This window comes from Chiloscyllium plagiosum, unplaced genomic scaffold (genome assembly GCF_037043375.1).
Source record: "Chiloscyllium plagiosum isolate Xiang-an unplaced genomic scaffold, Cpla_swu_hap1 HiC_scaffold_5, whole genome shotgun sequence".
Lineage (NCBI taxonomy): Eukaryota > Metazoa > Chordata > Chondrichthyes > Orectolobiformes > Hemiscylliidae > Chiloscyllium > Chiloscyllium plagiosum.
Window position 1 is genome coordinate 56,201,009 of NW_028270143.1, and position 19,290 is coordinate 56,220,298.

A 19,290-nucleotide genomic window follows, 5' to 3' on the forward strand; every position below is an offset into this window, starting at 1 on the left:
GATTATGCTTTCTCTTGCTATGTTTTCAAGTTTCACTTTCAGCTTCCACTGAATATGAATCTACGTTTACATGAAGGATCAATAAAAGGAATAGTATCTGCATGTATATGCAATGCTATATCACTTTGAAATATTTATTCCTTTTGAATCTATTCAAGTATAACAATGTTTAATTAGCAGTGGAAATGATAAGGTTCTGATCTGTTGTCTTTGCCATTGTCTTAGCAATGTTATAAGTGATAACCAATGCATACATGGAATCGCTGCACCTGTGGTGTTCACAATGTAGATCAACTGGAATGACCATTGTCAGCTGTTATAGATACATTTGAATATGATGGATCCTAGGGATGAATCTTTGATCTATTGAAATCTATGTACATGACAGTGGTTGGTTGATCCATCACTTTCCAATTCTGCCGTAATATGCTTTTCAGTGTGCACAATGCTTGAACCTATATTGATTTTTGTCCACAGTCTATGTTTCCCAAACTTGTGTCAGCATACAACGTGAACAGTGACAAAGGCGTTGGAGGATACCACAGTGTCAATACGATCGATGATGATGACTGTTTGAAATGTCTGCTCATTGTGTTTGTTAATAGTCTGATCGTCCTTATCATTCAATCTAACAGTCCATCTGGTCATGTTTGGATTTACAGTTTGTCATATTTAGTATGCTCCCTTTGTTTTCTGGAATGCTGTACCTGCCTTGTGTCCAACTGTGTCTTGTCATGGTGTTGAGCCATCTGTTTTGGCTTTGGTTTCTTGCACTGGCTCTTCTAGTGTTCTCTCATGCCAGCTGCCTTCCATATGTCATTGAAAGATGGTCAAATTCTGGGTGCATGTATGAGACTGCATTATCTACATGTCTTATTGGATTTGTTTGAATAGGTTACCATAAAAATGGCAAACATACAGCACAGAGCCTGTAAACTCTTTCTTCCCATTAGGACTGTTTCATACTTGCATTACTTTTTATGAATAGTTCAAAACTGTAACCTTTGGGTTGATTCGAAAGTTCCTTTTGATGTTCTTTAGTAGAAGTTACCATGAGTTTGATGATTCTGTCAGCTAATTCTGCCTCTGAAAAGTCACAATTATGCCCCTTATCTCTGCAATGGCTCACAAACTGATCCATCATCTCCTTTGGTTGCTATTTGAAAGTTAAAATTTAAGATGGTATATGTGAAAAACAAGCTTAACTTAGGTTTCACACTGAAAGATGAGCTCTATTTGTTTCTGAGTCCATGAAGTTGTCTTTTGACAGTCATGATGTGTTCAGTCTGTGGAAACCTTCATTTCTTAAGGCTATTATCATGTGATGGCTTGTTTATGTGGCTAGACATAGCCACGTTCAGGAAACATAGTGCTATCCATTACCTAAACAAATTTAACTCAGTAAGGAGGATTGCTGGCTTCCAATTCTGGGAAGGAAATTTTGGAATCATGCTGCTACTATTTGCAGGATTTTTGATGATATCTATGGCAAGATCAAATACTCAGCCATGTTATGTTCATCTGAGCTTACATTCTGTGGCTGTAGTTGCTTGTAGATTTTTGGATGGTCATGTCCTGTTATTAGACTTAGGATTGGAAATGCTGTTGTTGCTGCCACCACACGCTTTTGTTAGGTCCTGCCACAAAGTTGTATTTCAGTGTAAAAATGCCTCAATAGCTAAATAAATTGTGAACAATAATGAAAATATATTTTTCTTAGCTTTTATAAAGCAGTTGGTGGCTGCCTTTTGGCAGATTATTTTGCTGTCATGTAACTATTTGGTCCAAAGTATGCCCTTCAGGTGAAGCAATTGTTCCTGTTAGTCCACTTTCCTTCTACATTTCAAAAAGTTGGTTCACCAACAGTTGTTCTGACAGTAGATGGACTCAGATGTAGCCCTCCTGCATTTCAAGTTGTTTTATCAGGCTCTAATGACATCGATCTATTGTTAAGAGATGTAATATCCTGAGCACATCTGATGTGCCTTCCATGCCTATAATGTTGCAAAATGATTTATACAAACTTCCATATTCTTCGAGCTTGTCATGCCAATAGTTATGATCATGGCTGATCATCCAAATCGGTACCCTCATCCTGCTTTCTACCCATTTATAGAGTCATAGAGATATACAGCACGGAAACAGACCCTTCGGTCCAACTCGCCCATGCCGACCAGATATCCCCAACCCAATCTAATCCCACTTGCCAGCACCCGTCCCATATCCTTCCAAACCCTTCCTATTCATATACCCATCCAAATGCCTCTAAAATGTTGCAATTGAACCAGCTTCCACCACTTCCTCTGGCAGCTCATTCCATACCCGAACGACCCTCTGTGTGAAAAAGTTGCCCCTTAGGTCTCTTTTATATCTTTCCCCTCTCACCCTAAACCTATGCCCTCTAGTTCTGGACTCCACGACCCCAGGGAAACGACTTTGCCTATTTACCCTATCCATGCCCCTCATAATTTTGTAACCCTCTATAAGGTCACCCCTCAGCCTCTGACGCTCCAGGGAAAACAGCCCCAGCCTGTTCAGCCTCTCCCTATAGCTCAAATCCTCCAACCCTGGCAACATCCTTGTAAATCTTTTCTGAACCCTTTCAAGTTTCACAACATCTTTCCGATAGGAATGAGACCAGAATTGCACACAATATTCCAACAGTGACCTAACCAATGTCATATACAGCCACAACATGACCTCCCAACTCCTGTACTCAATACTCTGACCAATAAAAGAAAGCATATCAAACGCCTTCTTCACTATCCTATCTACCTGCAACTCCACTTTCAAGGAGCTATGAGCCTGCACTTCAAGGTGTCTTTGTTCAGCAACACTCCCTAGGACCTTACTATTAAGTGTATAAGTCCTGCTAAGATTTGCTTTCCCAAAATGCAGCACCTTGCATTTATCTGAATGAAACTCCGTCTGTCACTTCTCAGCCCATTGGCTCATCCGATCAAGATCCCAATTTAATCCGAGGTAACCCTCTTCGCTGTCCACTACACCTCAAATTTTGGTGTCATCTGCAAACTTACTAGCTATACCTCTTATGCTTGCATCCAAATCATTTATATAAATGACAAAAAGTAGAAGACCCAGCACCGATCCTTCTGGCACTCCACTGGTCACAGGCCTCCAGTCTGAAAAACACCACCAGCCTCTGTCTTCTACCTTTGAGCCAGTTCTGTATCCAAATGGCTAGTTCTCCCTGTATTCCGTGATATCTAACCTTGCTAATCAGTCTCCCATGGGGAACCTTGTCGAACGCCTTACTGAAGTCCATATAGATGATATCTTCTTTTGTCATAAGAACTACATCTAACTCCTTGAAAGGATTTGCTATTCCAGTCTCAAATGCATTAATATTCTATTCCCCCTTTCTTTATCAGTATTTTTTCATTCTCCTTTTTTAATTCTGAAATGGTCCCAATCCTACTTTTCTGGCAAACCTGTTACAAACATTCTCCATTCTTCTAATGAAATTTTGACTTTCTTTTGTTAGCAACAGATGACTCATTTTCACCGTTGAACTTTTTTACCTTAAGGAAATATGTGTTTGTTTATATTAATACAGAATTTAAGTTTTTAAATAGCAATTAGTATTTGATATATGCCATTGTATTTTTTTATTGTATTTTGCCAAATCATCACTGCCAACTTTATTGTATACATTATTTTAGATTTAATGCATTCGTTTTAAATTGAACTACATTATTTTCAAACTTAATGGAAAGTTATTCATCCAGAAAAGTGCAAAGGGAAACTGTGAATGTTTTTTGCATCTCCAAGGGCTTCACTTTATACCCACATTGTTATGAAGGTGTAAGGGGTACTGTACCTTTAAGAGAATTGAAGGACTTAGCAAGCACACAGAGTGCTGGAGAAGTTACAATGTAACATATGGTTCAGCAGATAGCAGTACCTGGGTTGCTATGAGATAAAAAAAATTCAAATTCGGCCAATCTGTTTAAATTATGCCCCAACATACTAAATCCAATCAAGTTTGAATTTAGTATTTTGACAATATTAAAACGAATGAAACGATCCGATGCTTTGGGGTATAAGATCAGGAAAAATTGAACAGTTGGAGGAAAACTGCCAAGCCACCAACATATGCAGACTGCCCAGAGAATAGCTCTCTTAAAGGTACATTTATCTATCAATGACCTGTGAAACAGAAATCCCTAAGAAGAAGAAAAGAAGACAGAGGAAGATATGAAGAGACAATTCTACAGTTGGCTGGTTTTGAAATTGAAATTGAAATTTTTCTGTAAAATTGGGGGTTTTATTGGAGCAGTATTGTAGGAGGGAAGATAAATGAGTTGTAAATAGTTGTTAGTTAATTATTCTCTGTTAGACAAATAAAGTTGTTAATTTTTACTTTAAATAATGACTTTTGGGATAGTTCTTTGCGTCTCGAAGTTTCACAGATTACCGCACAGGGTAAATCTTTTCTGTGTTGCTGGTTTAAATTAGTGAGGGGGATTACCCTGTCTCATTCCAGCCCACTTAGGGGTTTGAAGGTGAAGGAACTTGCAAAATTCAGCATGTGGCTTTCCCACCTTGAGGGGAGATTGTATAGGTAAAAACAAGGACTGCAGATGCTGGAAACCAGATTCTAGATTAGAGTGGTGCTGGAAAAGCACAGCAGTTCATGCAGCATCCGAGGAGCAGGAAAATCGACGTTTCGGGCAAAAGCACTTCCTGATGAAGGGCTTTTGCCTGAAACGTCGATTTTCCTGCTAGGGTGATTGTAAAGCCTCTGCTGTGACATTGTATCAACGCTACTTGATCTGTTCCTGAGATGTTGGAGGAGTTATTAGAAACTGAAGTGACTCAGCTGTTCCTCCCTGACTTGGTTGTCTTATAAACAGCTGCTGAAGGCTGATTGTGAAACTAAAGGCTGCTGTATTCAACTCTTCCCTACAGCACTTTTGTGAATGCACATAACCAAATTCTAGATATGTGTAACCTTGTAGACATCTAGGGCAAAAGTAGCCTAACTCATTTTGAAATCTGTTTTTCAGTTTGTCCAATTAATATCTTTATATTCTAGTATTAATTAGAATCATCAGGTAAGATTGAAAAGGCTGAGTATCTGATTTAAAGAACAAGCTACAAAAATAGTACTACTCAGAAAGAGGCCCTTTGGCCCACCAAACTCCCACTGTTCATGATGCTTTTCTAAACTAAGAGGAGAAAGTGAGGTCTGCAGATGCTGGAGATCAAAGTTGAAACTTTATTGCTGGAACAGCACAGCAGGTCAGGCAGCATCCAGGGAACAGGAGATTCGACGTTTCGGGCACAGGCCCTTCTTCAGAATTCCTGAAGAAGGGCCTGTGCCCGAAACGTCGAATCTCCTGTTCCCTGGATGCTGCCTGACCTGCTGTGCTGTTCCAGCAATAAAGTTTCAACTTTTCTAAACTAAGACCTTCTGCCTCTCCACAGAGGAACTGGTAAAAGCAGATACAATATCTGTGTTTAAGAGGTATATCTGTCAAGATGCCTCTTAAACATTGCTGTTGTATTTGCATCTACCACCTCCTATGACAGCACATTCCAGACACTTACCATCTTCTGTGTGAAAAAAGCTGCCTCTCACATCTCCTTTAAATTTTCTCCCTTTTACCTTAAGTGTTAGTAATTAATATTTCTATCCTGGGAACAAGACTATGACTTTTCATTCTGGCCATTTACCCGCTGAGTGGAAGAAGTACACCTCATCTTCTGCTTCATAACCACACGACATCAACATTTTTACTTCACCAGTTTCCAAATCTCCCCATCCCCCACCTCAGTCCAGATCCAACCCTCCAACTCGGCACTGCCCTCTTGACCTGACCTACGTGTCCATCTTCCTTCCCACCTATCTGCTCCACCTTCCCCACCAACCTGTCACAATCACCTCTGACCTACATCCACCTATCGCCATCCCACCTTCTTGCCCCCAGCCCTACACCTCCCTCCTATTTATCTCTCAGCTCCCTTCCCCCTTCACATTCCTGATGAAGGGCTTATGCTGAAAACATAAACTCTCCTGCTCTTTGGATGCTGCCTGACTTGCTGTGCTTTTCCAGCACCACACTTTTCGACTCTGACTCTCCAGTATCTGCAGTCCTCGCTTTCTCCTTTCTATGCCTCTTGCATCATAGAAAATTCATAGAATCCTTACAGTGTGGAAGCAGCTATTGGGCCTATGAAGTCCATGGATCCTTTGAAAAGCATCCCACCTAGACCCACCCCCCTACTCTATCCCTGTAACCCTTGGCCAATCCACTTAACCTGCACATCTTTGGACTGTGGGAGGAAACCAGAGAACCTGGAGGAAACCCATGCAAACATGGGGAGAATGTGTGAATTCCACACAGACAATCGCCTAAGGATGTACTTTTGTAAACTTCTATCAGGTCATCCCTCAGCCTCCAACACTCAAGTGAAAACAAAGTTTGTGCAATCTCTCCTCATAGCTAATACCCTGCATAACATACAACGTCCTTGTAAACCCTTTCTGTAGCTTTTCCAAAGCCTTCACATCCTTCTGATAGTGTGGTGACCAGAACTGTATACAATATTCCAAATGTGGTCGAAGTAAAGTTCCATACAGCTGCAATACAACTTAAGTTTTTGTACTCTCTGCTCCAACCAATGAAGGCAAGCATGTCAAGTGCCTTCTTGACCACCTTATCCACTTGTATTGTCACTTTCAGGGAACTGTGGACCTGTATGCCTAGATTTTTGTGTTTGTTAATACTTCTAAGAGTTCTGCCATTTACTGTATACTTCCCTCCTGTATTGGACCTTCCAAATGTATCAATTCATATTTGGCTGATTAAATTTCATCTAACATTTATCTGCCCAAATCTCCAGTCTATCTACATTCTGCTGTATCCTCTGACAACCCTCCTCACTGACTGCAGCTTGCCTAATCTTTGTTGTATATGGAAACTTGATAATCAGACCACATGCATTCTCCTTCATGTCATTTATATATATAAAACAAATAACAGGTGTCCCAGCATTGAACCTTATGGAACACACTAGTCACAGACCTCCAGTCAGAAATATACCCTTCCACCCCTACTTTCTGTCTTCTATGACCAAGCCAGTTCTGTATCCATCTTACCAGCTCACTGCAGATCCCATGTGACTTCATGTTCTGTATCAGTCTGCAATGAAAGACCTTGTCAAAGATCTTGCTAAAGTCCATGTAAACACCATCCATTGCCCTGTCCTCATCAACCCAAAGGACGACATGGTTACTCAGTGGTTAGCATTGCTGCCTCACAGTGCCAGGGACTCATGTTAATTTCCATCCTCAGGCAACTGTCTTTGTAGAGTTTGCACATTCTCCCTGTGTTCGCGTGGGTTTCTTCCCACAGTCCAAAGATGTGCAGGTTAGGTGGATTGGCCACGCTAAATTGTCCATAGTGTCCAGGGTGTGCAGGCTATGTGAATTAACTATGGGGAATGCAAGGTTACAGGGATAGAGTAGGGGGTGGGTCTGGATAGGATGCTGCTCAGAGGGTCAGTCTGGAATAGATGTGCTGAATGGCCTGCTTTTACACTATCAGGATTCTTTGATTCTACAATCTTTGTCACTTCCTCAAAAGACTCAATGAAGTTTGTGAGACATGATATCTTCCACATAAAACCATTCTTATCATTAATAATTATTATTTTTCCAAACATGAATAAATCCTGTTCCTAACAATCTCTTACAATAATTTCCCTACCACTGGCATAAGGCTCACTGGCCTGTAATTTCTCAGATTATCCCTGTTGCCCTTCTTAAACAAAGGAACAACATTGGCTTGTCTTCAGTTGTTTGGGTTCTCGCCTCAGCCCCAGCATTTTCCTTCCTCTCCTCCCCCAGTATCCTGGGATAGATCCCATCCTGTCCTGGGGACTTGCTACCTTAATCGTTTTCAAAATACCCAATACCTTCTCCTTTTTAACATTGACATGCCCCAGAATATCAACATACCTTGTCTAGACTCACTATCCAGATGTCCTTCTTCTCTGTGAAAACCAATACAAAATACTTATTAAGGATCTCCCCCATTTCTTCTGAATTTCGCACAAATTCCCTCCTTTGTCTTTGAGTGGACCTGCTCTTTCCCTAGCTACCCTGTTGCTCCTTAAATACATATAAAACACTGTGAGTGTTTCTTAATTCTGTTTTCAAAGGACAGTTCATGGCTCCTTTTAGCCCTCCTAAATCATTGTTTAAGTTCTTTCCTACTTCCTTTTTATTCTCTGAGCATTCTGTCTGTCTTCAGTTTCCTAAACCTAACATATGCCTCCTTTCTCTTTTTGACTAAGCTCACAATTTCTCTTATCATCTAAGGTTCCCATGTCTTGTCGTCCTTATCCTTCATTTGCACAGGAACATGCTAGTCCTGAACTCTAATCAGCTGGCCTTTAAAAGATTCCTACATGATAGATATGGATTTTCCTGGAAACAATTACATTTTACATTCTACTTTCCCAGTTCTTGCCTAATATTGTCATTGCTAGCCTTTGCCCACTTTAGTACTTTCACCTGAGGACTATTCTTATCCTTAAGTAACTTAAAACTTATGGAATTATGGTCACTGTTCCCGAATTGCTCTGTCACTGAAACTTCAAACAACTGTTCAGGCTCATTCCCCAATACCAGGTCCTGAATGGCCCCTTCCCTAGTTGGACTATTTACATATTGCTTCAAGAACCCTTCTGGATGCACCTAACGAATTCACTCCCCATCCAAGCCCCGGGCACTATGGGAGTGCCAGTCAAGGTAGGGAAAATAAAATCACCCACCATAACAACCTTGTTGTTTTTACAATTTTTTTATAATCTGTCCACGTATCTGTTCCTCCACCTCCTGCTGACTGTTGGAATGTCTGTAGTATGACCCCATAGTCTGGTTTCCTCCCACAGTCCAAAGATGTGCAGGTTAAGTAGATTGGCCAAGGGTTACAGGGATAGAGTAGGGGGGTGGGTCTTCACCGCCACTCCCTCACCACTAGACGCCTGGAGGAAGAATGCCTCATCTTCCACCTCATAACACTTCAACCGCAGGGCATCAATGTGGATTTCAACAGTTTCCTCATTTCCCCTTCCCCCACCTCACCCTAGTTCCAAACTTCCAGCTCAGCACTGTCCCCATGACTTGTCCTACCTGCCTATCTTCTTTTCCACCTATCCACTCCACCCTCCTCCCTGACCTATCACCTTCATCCCCTCCCCCACTCACCTATTGTACTCTATGCTGCTTTCTCCCCACCCCCACCCTCCTCTAGCTTATCTCTCCATGCTTCAGGTTCTCTGCCTTTATTCCTTTGCCCGAAACGTCGATTTTACTGCTCCTCGGATGCTGCCTGAACAGCTGTGCTCTTCCAGCATCACTAATCCAGAAGCAGAAGTCCCTGCTGACCCATCTTATACATAGTGACCGTCATGTGTTCTGATATCACTGCTTGTGATCTCATTACTATTGATTTTGTCATTTATCTCAAGAGGGTTGGAATATAAAAGCACCGTTGTGCTACAGAGACTTTATAAAGCTCTGGTTAAGCCCCATTTGGAGTACTGTGTCCAGTTTTGGTCCCCACACCTCAGGAAGGATATACTGGCACTGGAGCGTGTCCAGCGGATATTCACATGGATGATCCCTGGAATGGTAGGTCTAACATATGAGGAACGGCTGAGGATCCTGGGATTGTATTCATTGGAGTTTAGAAGATTAAGGGGAGATCTAATAGAAACTTACAAGATAATACATGGCTTGGAGAGGGTGGACGCTCTCCATTGTTTCCATTAGGCGAGGAGACTAGGACCCGTGGACACAGCCTTAGAATTAGAGGGGGTAAATTCAGAACGGAAATGCGGAGACATTTCTTCATCCAGAGAGTGGTGGATCTTTGGAATTCATTGCCGCAGAGTGCAGTTGAGGCTGGGACGCTAAATGTCTTCAAGGCAGAGATTGATAAATTCTTGATGTCACAAGGGATTAAGGGCTACGAGGAGAATGCAGGTAAGTGGAGTTGAAATGCCCATCTGCCATGATTGAATGGCGGAGTGAACTCAATGGGCCGAATGGCCTTACTTCCGCTCCTATGTCTTATGGTCTTATGAATAGTTGCTTCTGTTATACTACATCTCCCCAAAGTATTCAATTTATCATCAAGTGTTTACATTTTTTCATCATTAATGTATTCCTAATATTTTTACATTTCTATTTATTAACATGTGTTCCATTGACTTCTCCACCAAGTCTGTTGTGAGGCTTCAATCACCAACCTTCTTTCTCAGCCCTGTTTAAGGATGGAAGGACTGGTGCTACATATGTGCTTTTGTCTTAGAATTAAACATGAACATTGACTGTTCCTTTTTTCTTTGCAAAAATGCCCTATAGTGGAATATCCATTTTGCTTGCTTGCATTAAATATGGTTTATAATGTTCCCTTGGTGTTGTTTGGCTTAGTCTGGCCTGAAAACCTTCAGTCCAGTTAGTGCATGGAATAGTCACTGTATTAGTCGTCTGGTGAAGAGTTGTTGAGGGCAACCTCCCAATGCCCTGCCATGTCCATGGTGGAGTTGATTTGTGGAACACCTCCTGCTATTGGTGTTAGAGTATTGTTGGGACTATCTCCCAATGTGGTGGTTTCTCACAGTGTGTATGCTGGTGGATTGATGGGTTTTTCTGCTCTTGTGAATATTCTTGTGTCAGCTAGGAGTTAGGCAATCTGTGTTTGCATGAGGCTTAGTCTCTTGGGTAGCCTCTTTGATGTTCACCCCTGAAAGTCCTTATTGTTTTGCCTTCAGATCTTGCATGAGGTATGCTAAAGTTCTGTTATATCCTTTGTTGGTTCATCTCTGGTATGTTCTGCACCAGTCTGGAATACTCCTCTGGGTGTAGCTTCCTGTTGCTGCTTGGTTCCCTTAGATGGATTTGCAGTTTTCAGACTTTCTAAGTCCTTGGTTGTATTTGTTTTGCTCTTTTAAAGCAGTTCTTTCTGAGCCACTGTACCGGGCTGAAGCACAGCTATCATCCTAGTTTATTCTTTGCTCTCCCTGGGCTCTGATATCCTCAGGGTTTCCATACATTGGCCAATACCTGGACTGACATTGGGTTTTTTTACGCCAATATTCTCAGGGTTGTAGCCTCATCTCTTCTTCAGGTAGTTTAATAATGGAGAAAAAGGTGATCCTAGTGCTCTCTGGCAGGGCCTGTTGTGTTGAGTTGTTCTTCTTCTGTGGAATCTTCACATTCTCCTTGAAGAGTCATGTGAGACCTGAACTTTCCTTCTTTGGTGGTTCCTGTCATGAGTAGTGCCTTGGTGGTGTCCTCTTCCACATTCTCCTCAAAGTGCAGCATGAGGTTTTCGAGCCATTTCGTCTGTCTGGTTGCCATGGTCAGTAGTGTTTATCTACCTGTTCTATAAAGGAAGGGTATAGTCTAGGGCATCTTCCTGTGGTTACAGCTGTGGAAGATCACTGGTAGAGGCAACTTTGAAGTAGTCTGAGTCAGGGGTTTCCTCTGGTAGAGTGAGGAAAACTGTAAGGCCACATACACCTGCCTACTCAACAAAAATATAACATTGATTTGGAAGGACATAGAGTCCCTTGTGCCGGAAACATAGGTCTCATCAGCCACATCAGCATATGCATTGTGGACTCAATAGGCTTTCTACACAAGTACCCTCTTCTACCAAACAGATTGTAGGGAAATTACCCTAAAGGGAGACAAGGTTGCTCATCATTGATAGAAAATTGTGAGGACAACTGCCTTTGACCCTACAACTGCAGTCATATAAAAATCTGTCCTAAAGAAATCTCTGTGCTTTAAATAGTGTTATGATTTTTAAAATATCTACATGACCAGGCACAATATGTATCACAGAAGTGCACTTTTGACAATTCTTGTTTTGGTATTGGAAGGCTTTATTGTTGGTATTGGAATACTAAGTATAGATTGAGTTTATTATCCTGATATGGCACCAGAAAAACACAACTTGCTGACCAAGAAATATGGCTGCACTTTGTATCAATGTGGATTGACACAAATCAAAATATTGTAATTTGAGCACTAGAGTCTGCTATTCTGGTATTAATCATTGAAGCAGTCACATCAACAAAAAAAGTAGTAAATTTTGAAGTAAGAGGAATTTTAAACTCTCGGAATGAAATGCATCAGCTGATTAATGTCCTCTTAACCTGCGCAATGTGATACTGCCTTATGATAAATTCCAATATATTTGCAGATATATTCTAACCTAACGGGATCACACTCAAAAACTTTTAAAGTGAACAATGTAAAGCCCTACAGTATGGTGCATCTGGACACCAAAAGGCAGTTGATAAAACTATTAGTTACAAGTAAATCTTTAGGTTTTGATTATAAACCTGGAAATGAATGGCTAAAAGATAAATGATAAATACTCATTTAAGGAGCTATTTGGTTTCAGACAGAAGTACTGAGTTGAGATCCCAAATAATTATCCTTGTACAACTGGAAATAGTTTTATTCATTCATGGACTTTAGCTATTGCTGGCAAGGCAAATGCCCTTAGGAAGGTGGCAGTGAGGTACCTTCTTGAATTGTTGCAGTTAATGTGGTGTAGGTAGACCTGCAATGCTGTGATGGAGAGAATTCCAGGATGTTGACTCAGTGACAGTGAAGGAAATATGGATATAGTTCCAAGATAGGATAATATAGTGCTTGGATGGAATCTAGCTTGCATGTGATAATCTTCCTGCCCTTATCATTCTGTGTGTAGATGTGGATTTGTCAAGGGAGCTTGGTGAGTTCCTGCTGGTCCTTTTGTATATAGTACACATTGTAATAATGGAGGGAACTTAGATTAGTAGATTGAGAGCTGATTAAGCAGGCTGCTTTTTCCTGGTGCATGATGTTAAGCTACTTAAGTGTTATTGGGGCTGCACTCTACCAGACAAATTGAAAATATTCTATTCCACTCCTGACTGTGCCTTGGACTTGGTGGGCAAGCTTTGGGAGAAAGTGAGGACTGCAGATGCTGGAGATCAGAGCTGAAAATGTGTTGCTGGAAAAGCGCAGCAGGTCAGGCAGCATCCAGGGAACAGGAGAATCGACGTTTCGGGCATAAGCCCTTCTTCAGGAAGCTTTGGGAGTCAGTTGATTGGCCTGCTGCAGAATTCGCAGCCATTGACCTGCTTTTTGTAGCCTTAGTATTTATATTGCTCATCCAGTTCCATTTCGGGTTAATTGTAAGCCCCTAAGATGTTGATGGTAATGCTACTGGAATGTCAAGAGGAGATGCTTAGATTCTCTCTTGTAGGAGATCATCGTTGCCTGGCATTTGTACAGTGTGAATGTCAATTGCTCCAATCTTGGATGATATCTAGGTCTTGCTTCATATGGATATGGACTGCTTCAAAAATGTGGAGTTGTGCAATGTTCAGCATTTATCCCCCACTTTTGACCTTATGATGGAAGAAAGGTCATTAATGAAACAAGTGAAGATAATGCAATATTGGAACCTTGGCAGCGATGTATTAGAATTAGGATGATTGACCTTGAACAATCATAAACATTTTCCTTTGTACCAGGTATGGCTCCAACTAGTAAAGAATCCCTCCCTGACCACCCCCACCCCAGTCAATAGTCTAGCCAATTCCAATTGATTTAAGTATTGCTCATGGTAATTGATGCCACACTAGGTCATTGCTGCCTTGGTCTCAAGGTTAGTTACTCTCACCTCAATTCTCAAAATCAGTTATTTTATCTTGGCTTTGACTAAATTTGTAATGAGGTCTTGAACTGAGTGGCCCTTTAGAAATTAAAACTAAGCATCAATGAGATCTTGAACTGAATGGCCCTGTAGAAATCCAAACTAAGCATCAAGTTTTTGCTGTTTAAGTGTGCTTCCATCACTTTGCTGATGAATGAGAGTATATAATAGTATTCTAATTAACCAGATTGGATTAGTGCTATTTGTTGTGGAAAGGACCTTCTTGGACACATTTTTCTTTTACTAGATAGATGCTAGTGTTGGTCTGAATGTAGATGGAGTCCATGCGGGATCAGTTGGTTCTGTAGGCAGGTACTGAGGAAGGGGATGTGGCTGTGTTAGTGACCCTGCTTCAGGATGTGGCTGAAGAGCTTTAGGGCAGAGGAGATGACTTGAGGCGTGTAGTGAGAGAGAGACTCACTGAGATCCTTGTAGAGAGAGGAGGCGAACTTCATCAAGGGAGGCATCCTTGGAAGAAGCTTTGCAGTAAGGTTCTAATCAACTAGAAGAAAGTGATGACTGCAGATTTTGGAGTATCAGAATCGAGAGTGTGGTGCTGGAAAAACACACCAGGTCATGCAGTATCTGAGGGGCAGGAGAATCGACGTTTCGGACATAAGCCCTTCATCAGGAACATCAATTCTCCTGTTTCTTGGATGCTGCCTGACCTGCTGTGTTTTTCCAGCACCACACTCATGGATCTGATACTCCAGCATCTGCAGTTCTCACTTTCTCCTAGATGCCAGTGTTGCAGCTATGCTGGAACAACGTTTCTGGGACAAACTAATTCTTGAACACAAGTCTTCAGTACTGGAATGCAATCACAGCCCATTGCCTTTATGGTATCTGATGCCTTAGTCCATTCCTTGATATTATGTGGAGTGAATCAATTTGGGTGAAGATTGGCATTTGTGATGCAGAGGACTCAGGAGGAGGCTGAGATGCTCATTCACTCAACACATCTTCATAAAGACCATTTTCAATGCTCCTTGTCTTCTCCACTGACACACTGGACATCTTCATTATTCTAGATGAGGATATTATTCCAGTTGATATTTGGATTAAGTTCCCAATTATTATTTCCTTATTGTTTTTACACTCTGAAATGTCCCTGCATATTTTATTCTCTAACTCTCTCCCACCATTTGGGTAGTATATAATATGCATCTAGCAGTACGTTTCAGAGCTCTACTCATCTGGCCACACTTGATTCATCATTTAATGCACCATGCTCCTTACAGCTGTAATTAACTCTTTAACCTACAATGCTATACTCTCACCTTATTTAGCTATAACAGACTGGTACAGGAACAGATTTTTTCAACTCTCAATAGGCACAAGTTTTTTTCAATTTTCAAGGACAGATTCAAGATTTATTTAAGTGTGTTGATGGCTTGAAAGTACTACAGACTTTGCCTTCCACATGCATTTATGTCTGCTTTAAAAAAAACATAACTCATACACTGTGTGAATAAAACCCTTGCCCCAGTCAAAATGGGATTTGTTCAAATAGCCCTTCTGAGCTTGGGTTCATATACCAAAAAACACGTTTTTTTTTTCAGTTTTCATACAGTGAAATCTCACTAAATGTTTATGACAGAGGACTGTTCATTCATTCCACTTTTTTTTTTGTTAGTTTATCCTTTTGCAGTAAATCATTACAGGAAATAATTGAAAGCATCAGCCAAAGTCTGGGAAGCATATACTATCAGGCATTCCTCTCTGCTGAGCCATCAGCACCACATCTCACTTGAGATCATTGTGTGCCAACATCTTAAGTGACAATAGCTGCTGTTTCACTTCCCTAAAGGTTACTTCTTGGCTACGTGACCATTTGCAAGGCTTACACTTTCTCTATATCAAATGTAAGCTCCCAAGATGGAGGCCTGGTTATTACAAAATAGTCCATAATAATTTACCAACCCAAGGAAAGACCGAAACTCCGGTACAGACCTTGATTGCCCTCACTTTATCTTTCAATGTGCACAACCCAGTCTTATTGATACTGTAGCTCCAGTAGGTCACTTGGGGTACCTTGGAACATGCATTTTTCTTTCTTAAGGCCTTGGAGAAACATTTAAACACTGTGTCCAAGTTCTCAAAATGCTCTTTATTGATCATCCCAGTTATTAGCAGATCATTCAGATGATTTTAGGGTGATTGGAGGAAGGTTTAGGGGAGCTGTCAGAGGTCAGTTCTTTACACAGAGAGTGGTGAGTATGTGGAATGCACTGGCAATGGTGGTAGGAGAGTCAGATACATTAGGGACATTTAAGCAATTCTTGGATAGACACATGAATGATAGTAAAATGAAGGGTATGTAGGTTAGTTAGATCTTAGATTGGGATAAAGATTGGCATAACATCAAGTGACAAAGGGCCTGTACTGTGCCGTACTGTTCTGTATTTTATGTTCTAATAACACACCAGCAGTACAACCTATATGCAGTTTGTATAAAAGTATTGCTCATGATAGTTCATAGTAGGTATTTGCTGATTAATTAGGATTATGGGATATACTTCTTGTCAATCTTTATATTGTCCATTAATAAGAAAGAAGAAGCTGGAAAACCCAATAGTACAAAAATAAACAGGCCACTGGGGGCATTGTGTTGACAGTAAAGTGGTGAAACTGGAAGTCCACTTCACTATGATATTAACATTGAATGAGTTTTTGCATTCATGTTACTGTAGTTGAATTTGTAAACAGTATATTGTGTTAAAGCAATCAACCTCTGTAGCCTAAATCAGCAGCACTTATGATGTGGAAAATATTAGCAGGGGTTAACACAGCTTTGTTGGAACATTCAATGATTTATTCAGCTGGCTTTCTGTTTATAAATATCAGCACAATACCTGAGGTAAGGACATATGCAGCTGTGTTTTATTTGATTTGTATCTCATGGAGTTCCTAATTAGCAAATACCTTTCTAAGTTCTTAATGTATTACAAAACAACAGCTGTGAGTTCCAGATGTCCAGAATTCCCATTTGTTCATTATTACAAGGCCATTGCAGTCACTGACAAATTAATTTAACCTGAGTACTATGCCTGCAGGGTGTTTGCACTGTACTGTCATTGTAGATGATTGCAGTCTTGTGCACTTTGAAACAGTATTTACTTAATAATCATTGAGAATATGCCCGTTCCAGTGCACATTCAGAAATGATATTTCAATATCTGTGCTCAGGCTTTCATAACATTTTGAATTGTTGAATGTTTTTATAAGCTTCTAACAAATGGTATGCAATGTGTCTCTAAATGATATGTCTGTAAATTCCATTATCACAATGTGAGGATAATACTTAGGAGTTTTCACACCAAGTGATGTGAAATGCAATAAGAATGTAACAGGGAAATATTAGAGGGATACATTTATTACTGAGCATTGATTTACTGTAGCATTGAAAAGAACTCAAGAGAACTGGGCATAGGGTAGTAATATAGAGGTGAGTTAGAATAACAAATATGATCTTATTGAATGAGAGAGCAGGCGTCCAATGCTAAATGGATGACTGATCTATTTCCTATCTTCTTTTGTATGACATATTTTGGAAGAATCGACATATTGCACAGTTCTGGACTTCAGATTAAGGGTATGGTACCCTGATGAAAAGGCAAAAAGAATCACCAAATCACCTCATAAAGTCAGGCTTCAAGAAAGGAATGCTTGAACTGGAGTGCACAAACTTTGTATGCTGTTTTCCCATTTCCTTTATTGATTCTGAATTGGGATTGTAAGAATTAGATAGAAAATAATCAAAAAAGTGAATCTGTTCAATGAGAATTAAAGATTAATAAATAAGCTGTTCAAAGTTTGTGAGAAGATTTGTAGCTTGGGTGCTCATTGTTGTGGTTCTGTTCGCCGAGCTGGAAATTCTAGGTGACATTCTCAGTGCTTGGGAGCCTCCTGTGAAGCGCTTCTGTGATGTTTCCTCCGGCATTTATAGTGGTTTGAATCTGCCGCTTCCGGTTGTCAGTTCCAGATGTCCGTTGCAGTGGTTGGTATATTGGGTCCAGGGCGATGTGCTTATTGATTGAATCTGTGGATGAGTGCCATGCCTCCAGGAATTCCCTGGCTGTTCTCTGTTTGGCTTGTCCTATAATAGTAGTGTTGTCCCAGTCGAATTCATGATGCTTGTCATGTTGCTTGACAAGCAACATGAATTCGACTGGGACAACACTAAAATGTGGTACATTCTAGAATCAAATGTACGCCAGACCAGATAAGGATTAGAATTAGAATTAGAATTAGAATTAGAATTAGATTTTATTGTCAGGTGTACTCAAATACAGAAGTACATGAGTACAGTGAAAAGTGTACAATGTCGCTATTCCCAGCTCCATCTTAGGTACAAAGGTACCTAGATATAAAATCTTAGGTACAGAGTAGAAAAATAAAGAAACAAAATTAAAAGTTAAACATTATAGTCCTTCTTAATATTAAGTAGAAAAAGAAATCAAGTTAAAAGTTCAACAGTTTTTCTTAAGAAAGGTAATGTCCTTCCCTTAAGGACATTATGACCAGGAGGGTTTTCCAGTCAGTGATGGTCCACCTTAGATTCTTAATTTCAGATCTTTAAAAAAAATTAAATTCACCATCTACCATGGTGGGATTTAAACCTGATCCCCATAACATTATCTGGATGTTTGGATTTAGGGTCGAAAAGTGGAGCGCTGAGAAAGCACAGCAGATCAGGCAGCATTCGAGGAGCAGGAGAGTCGGCGTTTTGGGCATAAACCCTTCATCAGGAATGTGGGTAAGGGGAAGGGGCCGAGAGATAAATAGGAGGGGCGTGGGGCTGAAGGGAAGGTAGCTTGGAAGGCAATAAGTAGATGCGGATGAGGTGATGGTAATAGGTCATCATGGAGGGTGGAGTGGATAGGTGGGACAGTTCAAGAGAGCAGTGTTTAAATTTAGAGTCTAGCAATTATACCAGTAGGCCATCACCTCTCCTAGATCTAAGAGGTGGCAACCCATTTAAGGTTAGTTGGGACAAAGAGAAGTTTAGAGAATAGTACAAAAAAAAAGCTTAATATAGAAAATGCTGAGGAAGCAAGAAAGATTATTAGATTAGATTAGATTACAGTGTGGAAACAGGCCCTTCGGCCCAACAAGTCCACACCGACCCACCAAAGCGAAACCCACCCATACATTTACCCATTACCTAACACTATGGGCAATTTAGTATGGCCCATTCACCTGACCCTGCACATCTTTGGACTGTGGGAGGAAACCGGAGCACCCGGAGGAAACCCACGCAGACACGGGGAGAACGTGCAAACTCCACACAGTCTAAGATCACTAAGATTATGAACACTAAGATCAGATATATAAAAGATGACCTGCATTTCTGTGTTGCTTCTCAAAAGCCTTTAAGGCAGTGAATTCTTTCAGGACAGATAATGTAAATAAATGGTAAAAGGCTAGTCAACTACAGAAAGATTTAAATATATACTGGCAAATGAACTGATGAATGACAAATGTCATAATAAACAATGGCAACATTAACTAATCTTTCTAACACATT

At 40.6% G+C, this 19,290-nt stretch overlaps 1 protein-coding gene and 1 long non-coding RNA gene across 7 annotated transcripts in view; both read left to right on the plus strand.

Moving 5' to 3' along the window:
• The window catches only part of LOC148149938 (uncharacterized), a 43,135-nt gene extending 40,737 nt beyond the window's left edge, over positions 1-2,398 (plus strand). Inside the window, exon 3 of the long non-coding RNA XR_015757195.1 lies at positions 478-2,398. This is a non-coding gene — a long non-coding RNA (uncharacterized LOC148149938). The remainder of the gene's footprint in view (positions 1-477) is intronic.
• LOC122549891 (poly(rC)-binding protein 3) overlaps positions 1-19,290 on the plus strand; it is a 272,566-nt gene that overhangs the window by 164,667 nt on the left and 88,609 nt on the right. The gene's annotated exons all lie outside the window — the stretch shown is intronic.